Here is a 9,045-nt window from a genome sequence, read left to right as displayed (position 1 = left end):
ACTGAATTATATAAAGAACTCATGGAACTCAATAGCAAAGTAATAATAATAATAATAATAATAATAATAATAATAATAAGTTCAATTAAAAAATGAGCAAAGGACCTGAATAGACATAGATATAGAAGATATTTGAAAGGCCAGCTGATATATGAAAAGTTGCCCAGCATCATTGTCATTAGGGAAATGCAAATTTAAAACAGAATGAGGTATTACCTCACACCTATTAGGATGGCTACTTTTATTTTTTATTCTATTTTTTATTTTTATGATAGTCACAGAGAGAGAGAGAGGCAGAGACACAGGCAGAGGGAGAAGCAGGCTCCATGCCCCGGGAGCCCGATGTGGGACTCGATCCCGGGTCTCCAGGATCGTGCCCTGGGCCAAAGGCAGGCGCCAAACCGCTGCACCACCCAGGGATCCCGGATGGCTACTTTTAAAAAGACAAAAGGTAATACATGTTGGCAGGGATGTGGAGAAAAGACCCTTGGTGCACTGTTGGAAGGAATATAAATTGGTACAGCATTTATGGAAAATAGCACGAAAATTTGAAAAATGTATAGCTATCATATGACAGCAATGTAATTTTGAGTATGTATCCACAGGAAATTAAGTCAGTATCTCAAAGAGATATCTGTACTCTCATTTTTATTTATTCACAATAGTCAAGATATGGAAACAACCACTTGTCCATCAATGGATAAATGGATGAAGAAAATGTGGGTATATGTGTATATATGTGGGTATACACACATAATGGAATATTGTTCAACCTTAGAGATGAAGGAAATTTATCATTTGTGACAAGATGGATGAACCTGGAGGACAACTGCTAAGTGAAATAAAACAGACATGGAAAGACAAATAGTGCATGATCTCACTTACATGTGGAATTTAAAAATGTTGATCTTTGAGAACCAGACAGTAGATAAATGGTTAGCAGGTGCGGGAGGCAGGGGCAAGGGGAGAAATATTAATAAAAGGGTATAAGGTTTCAGTAATTCAGGATGAGTAAGTCCTGGTGATGTAATGTACAGCATAGCAAGTATAATCAACAATACTGCATTGTATTCTAGAAATTTGCTCAGAGAGGAGATCTTGATTGTTCTCACCAAAGAAAGAACTATGTGAGGTGATGGGTATGTTAATGAGCTTGATTGTGGTAATCATTTCACAATGTATACATATATGAAGGCATTATATTGTGTACTTTAAATATATATGCATTTGGGCAGCCTGGGTGGCTCGGCGGTTTGGCACCTGCCTTCGGCCCATGGCATGATTCTGGAAGCCCGGGATCGAGTCCCACATTGGGTTTCCCGCATGGAACCTGCTTCTCCCTCTGCTTGTGTTTCTGCCTCTCTCTCTGTGTCTCCCATGAATAAATAAATAGATCTTAAAAAATATATATACACATTTTATTTGTCGATTATACAATCATAAAGCTGGAAAAAAGTCATACGGCTGTAAATTTTCTATATCTTTTTTGGATTAATTTTAATGAATTATGGTTTCTATGAAATGTGTATAATTTCTCTTTTTCTTACTATACAAAGAACTTCCACAGGGACTCCTGGGTGGCTCGGCAGTTGAGCGTTTGCCTTTGGCTCAGGGCGTGATCCCAGAGTCCTGGGATGGAGTCCCACATCAGGTTTCCTGCATGGAGCCAGCTTCTCCCTCTGTGTATGTCTCTGCCTCTCTCTGTGTCTCTCATGAATAAATAAATAAATAAAATCTTTAATAAAAAAAGAACTTCCACAAACAGAAAAGAAACACAATCAAGAGAAAATTGGGGGAAAGTTTTGAGTTTCACAAAGAAGGATATGCAACTGATCAGTATATGTAACATCATTAATCACCAGAAAAATGCAAATAAAAACCACGGAAACCCTAAATGGGAGCAAGCTTCCTGTTTTTGATCTCAAGACAGAAAAAGGCCACTAATGGGGAAAAAATGGTGAAATCCAAGTAAAGTCTGCAGTGAACAGTAACATACTTCTTGTGGTTTTGATAAATATTAATTTTCTATTATTGACAAATGTGTCATAGTTATGTAAGGTGTTAATATGGGAAAAGCTGAGTGAAAGGCATATTGCAATTCTCTATATTACCTGCACAGCTTTTCTAGAAATCTAAAATTATTCCAAAATGATGTGTATTTTTTAGAAAATATAAAAATGAGAAAATGCTACACATCTACTACATACCTGCTGAGATAGCTAAAATTTAAAGAAGAAAAATAGTAAGTATTACAGAAAATGTGGATACTGGAATTCTCACAGTGATGATGGAAATATAAACTGGTAGAAACAATTTAGAAAAGTGTTTAGTAATGTCTACCAAAATTATATGTAACCTATGACCTATCATTTCATTCTTATGAATGCCCAAAAATTGAGTGCATGAGTGCATCAAAACTGTACAGGAATATTTATGGAAGTTTGATTTATAATAACAAAAAAACAAAACTGGAAATAATCCAAATGATCAGAAACAGTAACACGAACAAAGAAATTGTAGTGTTTTTTTCCAATGGAATGCTACCCAGCGATAAAAAGGAACAAACTAGAGTGCCTGGGTAGCTCAGTTGGTTAAGTGACTGACTTTTTTTTTTAAATCTCTCTTTTTTTATTGCAGTTCAATTTGCCAACATATAGCATAACACCCCGTGCTCATCCCGCCAAGTGCCCCCTCAGTGCCCATCACCCAGTCACCCCCACCCCTCGCCCACCTCCCTTTCCACAACCCCTTGTTCCTTTCCCAGAGTTAGGAGTCTCTCATGTTCTGTCCCCCTTTCTGATATTTCCCACTCATTTTCTCCTTTCCCCTTTATTCCCTTTCACTATTTTTTATATTCCCCAAATGAATGAGACCATATAATGTTTGTCCTTCTCCGATTGACTTACTTCACTCAGCATAATACCCTCCAGGTCCATCCACGTAGAAGCAAATGGTGGGTATTTGTCGTTTCTAATGGCTGAGTAATATTCCATTGTATACGTAAACCACATCTTCTTTATCCATTCATCTTTCGATGGACACCGAGGCTCCTTCTTGATCTCAGTTCAGGTCTTGATCCCCAGGCTGTAGGTTCAAGGCCACCATTGGGCTTCACACTGGGCATGTAGCCCACTTAAAAACAAAAACAAAAAAAGAACTATAGTTACCTGTTAACACACAGATAAATTTCACAAACATAACAGAGTGAAAGAAGAAACATGTTACTTGCATGTAATTATAAAAGATTTTAAAATAAGTAACATTAATCCATGGCCTCACAAATCAAAATAGCAGTGACTTTCTGTTTTTCAATGATGTCAGGAATGCTCCTATATGGGGGGCTTTGCACTGGATATTTCTCTGTCTTAAATGCTCTTCTCATGGATGATCCTGGGCTTGCATCCCAATGACCAGATTTTTTTCTCAGTGGTCTTTAATTAAAAGTAAATATTAAGAGTACAGTTTTCTCTCCACTCTACAATCTCATCATTTTGTATGATTTTATTTAACAATAATCACCACATGAAATATTGTTTACTTATTCACCGATATTCTATTTCCTCCAGGCACACACATATCCTGGAATAAAACTAACTAGGGATAAAGATTTTTTAAAATTAAGTTTACTGTTCATTCTCCGTGCTTTCAACAATAATCAGCACAAAATAATTGGTCAAAGCTAGCTATTGATGGACAAAAGAAAGTCCCAGGAGATTTGCAGAGGAAAATAATGCCTTGCGAAAATGTTTGGATTAAGGGCAAGAGTGGCTGAGCAGTTTCAGCATCAAGTAGAAGATGGAAAATTTGGGATTCCCTGGAATTTTTAGCTAACAGGAACTAGATTTATGGATAATATGTAAGAATTAGTCAATTACATGTGTTTAAAATAAAATCAGTATTTCTATTCATTTTTAAGCCTTTGAAAATTAACTTATTTTTTATTTATTTTTGTTTATTGTTCTTATGTATATATATTTACTTTTTAAAGTTATATTCAACTTAATTAACATATAGTGTATTATTAGTTTCAGAGGTAGAATTTAGTGATTTATTAGTTGCATCTAATAACCAGTGCTCATTACATCAAGTGTCCTCTTTAATGCCCATCACCTAGTTACCCCATCTCCCATCCCCCATGCACCTCCCCTTCAGGAACCTCCAGTTTGTTTCCTATAGTTAAGGGTTTCTTTCTATGGTTTGTCTCTCTGTTTTCACCTTATTTTTCCTTTCCTTCCCTTCACCTCTGTTTTGTTTCTTAAATTCCACACATGAGTGAAATCATATGGTATTCATCTTTCTCTGACTGACCTATTTCACTTAGCATAGTACACTCTAGCTCCACGCACGGCATTGCAAATGGCAAGATTTCATTTTTTTGATAGCTGGGTAATAAATATATCTCACATCTTCCTTATCCATTCATCTGTCAATGAACATATGGGCTCTTTCCATATTTTGGCTATGGTGGACATTACTGCTATAAACATTGGAGTGCAAATGCCCCTTTGAATCACTGTTTGTATCCTTTGGATAAATACCCAGTAGTGCAATTTCTGGTTGTAGGGTAGCTCCGTTTTTACCTTTTTGAGGAACCGCCATACTGTCTTCCAGAGTGGCTGCACCAATTTGCATGCACTGTAATGTGAACTATGGATCTTGATTGATTAAAGATGTGTTAGTGTAGGTTAATCAGTTGTAAGAAATGCACCACTGTGGTGGGCAATGTTGATAATGAGGGTAGCTATGCCTGTGTGGGGGAAGGGTAATATGGAAAATCTCTGTACCTTCCCCTCAACTTTGCTGTGAATCTAAAACTGCTTTTTAAAACCAATATAATTTAAAAGTTCCCCCTTTTTCTCTTTCATACTTAAATTCCTGCTCTTATGTTTTACATTTGCAAATAGTGAACCAGTAAAACCCTAGGCCCCCACTCTCACCCCAATAAAAGCAGAACACCAGGCCCATGCTCACACTATCTCTGTGGACCCAGGTGTGCTGTGTGCTTTCCAGGACCTGTAAGCAGATTTTTTTTTAAAAAATGTTTGTCCTTCTCCGATCGACTTACTTCACTCAGCATAATACCCTCCAGTTCCATCCATGTTGAAGCAAATAGTGGGAGTTTGTCATTTCTAATGGCTGAGTAATATTCCATTGTATCATAGACCACCTCTTCTGTAGCCATTCATCTTTCTATGGACACCGAGGCTCCTTCTACCCTTTGGCTATTGTGGACATTGCTGCTAGAAACATTGGGGTGCAGGTGTCCAGCTGTTTCACTGCATCTGTATCTTTGGGGTAAATTCCCAGCAGTGCAATTGCTGGGTCGTAGGGTAGCTCTATTTTTAACTCTTTGAGGAACCTCCACACAGTTTGCCAGAGTGCCTGCACCAGTTCACATTCCCACCTACAGTGCAAGAGGGTTCCCCTTTCTCCACATCCTGTCCAACATTTGTTGTTTTCTGTCTTGTTAATTTTCCCCATTCTCACTGGTGTGAGGTGGTATCTCGTGGTTTTGATTTGTATTTCCCTGATGGCCAGTGATACAGAGCATTTTCTCATGTGCTTGTTGGCCATGTCTATGTCTTCCTCTGTGAGATTTCTGTTCATGTCTTTTGCCCATTTCATTACTGGATTGTTTTTAAAGATTTTATTTATATTCATGAGAGACACACAGAAAGAGGCAGAGACTTAGGCAGAGGGAGAAGCAGGCTCCCTACAGGGACCCCGATGTGGGACTTGATCCTGGGATCCGGACCTGAGCTGAAGGCAGATGCTCAACCGCAGAGCCACCCAGGTGTACCCAGAACATTTTTAAAAAGCAGACTCTATGCCCAGCATGGATCACAATGTGGGGCTGGAACTCACAACCATGAGACCAAGACCTGAGGTGAGATCAAGAGTCAGATGCTCAACCAGCTGAGCCACCCCACAGTGTCCCAATACATTTTTTCAATTTCCTGATGGTTATTGCTGAGGGTGTCTTGCAACTATAGTAAGAACCACAAGGACTGGTCCAGTAACAACACTGGCAAAAGATATACTGGGACTGGCACAAAAAACATGTATCCATATTTATGGTATTATACAGAGTATTTTCGCTGCCTTCAAAATCCTTTGTGCTCCACTTTCCTTTTACTCCCACTCCATCCCATGGTCATCACTTATCTTTTATTCCATGTTCATAGTTTTGCCTTTTCTAGAATTTCATGTAGTTGGAATCATATAGTATGTAGCTTCTTTCACATAAACTTCTTTCCCTTAGAAATGAACAAGGGGTGGTAGAAAGGGAAGTGGGCGGGGGCTGGGGTGACTGGGTGACGGGCACTGAGGGGGGAACTTGATGGGGTGAGCACTGGGTGTTATGCTATATGTTGACAAATTGAACTCCAATAAAAAACTTCTTTCCCATAGTAATATATATTTAAGTTTCTTCTATATCCTTTTATGGCTTGATAGCTCATTTCTTTTAAGCACAGAATAATATTCCATTGTCTGGATACATTGCACTTTATCCATTCACCTACTGAAGGCTGCCTTAGCTCCTTCCTGTTACTTTCTTGATTGCTGCTTGTGGCTAAATTTGAATACCTCTTGTTTCCATTTCTGTAGTGTCTTCAGCTTCATGGAACAAGGAAACCAAACCCAAATTTCTGAATTTATCCTCCTGGGCCTCTCAGAAGAGGCAAAGCTGCAGCCTCTCTTCTTTTGGCTGTTTCTGTACATGTACCTGGTCACCTTCAGTGGGAACCTGCTCATCATCCTGGCCATCTGCTCAGACTCCTGCCTCCACACCCTCATGTACTTCTTCCTCCACAATATGTCCTTTGCTGACATCTGTTTCACCTCTACCACCATCTCCTAGATGCCGCTGAACATCCAGTCTCAGAGCAAAGTGATCACCTACTAAGGCTGCCTCAGCCAGATGTATTTTTTCATGCTGTTTGGAGTATTAGACAATTTCCTCTTGACAGTGATGGCCTATAATAGGTTTGTGGCCATCTGTCACCCCCCTGCACTACATGGTCATCATGAACCCCGAGTTTTGTGGCGTCCTGCTTCTGGCATGCTGGTTATTGAGTGTCATGGACTCTCTATTACATGTCTTTTTTTTTTTTTTTTTTTTTTATTGGTGTTCAATTTACTAACATACAGAATAACACCCAGTGCCCGTCACCCATTCACTCCCACCCCCCGCCCTCCTCCCCTTCTACCACCCCTAGTTCGTTTCCCAGAGTTAGGAGTCTTTATGTTCTGTCTCCCTTTCTGATATTTCCCACACATTTCTTCTCCCTTCCCTTATTTTCCCTTTCACTATTATTTATATTCCCCAAATGAATGAGAACATATAATGTTTGTCCTTCTCCGACTGACTTACTTCACTCAGCATAATACCCTCCAGTTCCATCCACGTTCACCATACACAAAGATAAACTCAAAATGGATGAAAGATCTAAATGTGAGACAAGATTCCATCAAAATCCTAGAGAAGAACACAGGCAACACCCTTTTTGAACTCGGCCATAGTAACTTCTTGCAAGATACATCCACGAAGGCAAAAGAAACAAAAGCAAAAATGATCTATTACATGTCTTAATTATTTTATGACTTTCTTTTTGCACAGAGTTGAAAACCCTTCACTTTTTCTGTGAACCTAAGCAGGTGATCCAACTTGTTTGTTCTGACAGCTTCCTCATTGACCCCATGATATATCTTGCAAGTGGACTTCTGGGGGTTCTTCTACTCATTGGTACCCTCTTCTCTTACTCTAGAATCATAACTTACATTATGAAAATTTCATATTTTGGGGCAACTATAAAGCATTCTCCACGTGTGGGTCTCACTGCTCAGTTGTTTCCTTATTGTATGGTACAGGCTTTGGGGTATATCTTAGTTCTGCTGCTTTGCAAAACTCCAGGGCAAATGCCATAGCCTTGGTGATGTACACGTGGTCACACCCATGCTGAACCCCTTCATGTATGGTCTGAGGACAGAGACATAAAGAAGGTCCTAAGAAGGTTCTTTAGCCAAGAGACATTCTTTCCATAGAAGGGTCTTTTGTTTCAAGATGAAAACTTGAGTAACAGAGCTCAAAATTCTAGAAGACCTAAATCATGATGTTTGTATCAGTTCATAGGAAAACAATCTGCAATTTATCTTTTTACATACTTCAGTCTCTTTAATTTTTCATACACAAGATGCAATTATTTATTTTGCATTTCTTTAAAAAATATTTAGAACTCTCATTAAATTCCAAAGCATGGATTTTTAGGAGCAAATTAAGAATACAGAAAATTGGGTAATTATAATGTGTTAAAGAGCCAGAAGAATATATGTGGAATGCTACCTCCCTCAGATGAGAGCAGCTATCCTTTAAAGTATTCTGTTTGGAAAGAAAAATCATTTAACATATCAGAATTTATATACTGGTTTCCAGGGATGTCTGCCAATCCATCTCTGAAAGAGAGCACATCTACAACAGCAGAGGCACCTGGAACCCTGTGTGATGAATTTACAATAATCCACATTCAATGCAGTATCTAATTTTCCCCTGCACAGTCCGAAACAAAAAGTAAGTGTATAAGTAATAGAGATGACAACTCCTGATTTTTCAGGCACTGATGCTGTCCTTCTTGATGCTTCCTCCAGGGATGCATTATTACTTTTCTTTTAGTGTTCTGGTAGGCAGCAACACTGTCTGGTGTTTTCCCTCAGCACCTCCTGCCATAATAGACCTTTCACAGATCATAAAAGCCATGCAGATAGTCTGCCTATTGTCAGTTAAGTCTTTGTAATGATGCACCCCAGAAATTAGGCAGTAATAGCAGGATATACTTATGCACCTCACCTGAGCTTTGTGATACAGAGTATGATGAATGTCGCATCATCTGATCCCAGAAACCTCCACTTGAATTTGTAGGCCATCATGGTAATTTCCTATTACACGGTTCACAGTTTTTTAGGTAAAAGTCCACAGATGCCTTGGAACACTAGTATTTAGATAAGTGTTTAAGGAGCTCTTTCAGGGGCACCTGGGTGACTCAGTGG

At 38.9% G+C, this 9,045-nt stretch overlaps 1 pseudogene; it reads left to right on the top strand.

The window, feature by feature from the left end:
* Window positions 1-6,622: 6,622 nt before the first annotated feature.
* LOC144291124 (olfactory receptor 7C1-like) lies at window positions 6,623-8,046 on the top strand (annotated as a pseudogene).
* The last annotated feature ends 999 nt before the right edge of the window (window positions 8,047-9,045 follow it).

Source organism: Canis aureus, chromosome 19 (assembly GCF_053574225.1).
Source record: "Canis aureus isolate CA01 chromosome 19, VMU_Caureus_v.1.0, whole genome shotgun sequence".
In the NCBI taxonomy this organism is placed as follows: domain Eukaryota; kingdom Metazoa; phylum Chordata; class Mammalia; order Carnivora; family Canidae; genus Canis; species Canis aureus.
Note: the sequence above shows the minus strand (reverse complement) of the source record. Positions and strands in the feature narration are given on the sequence as shown.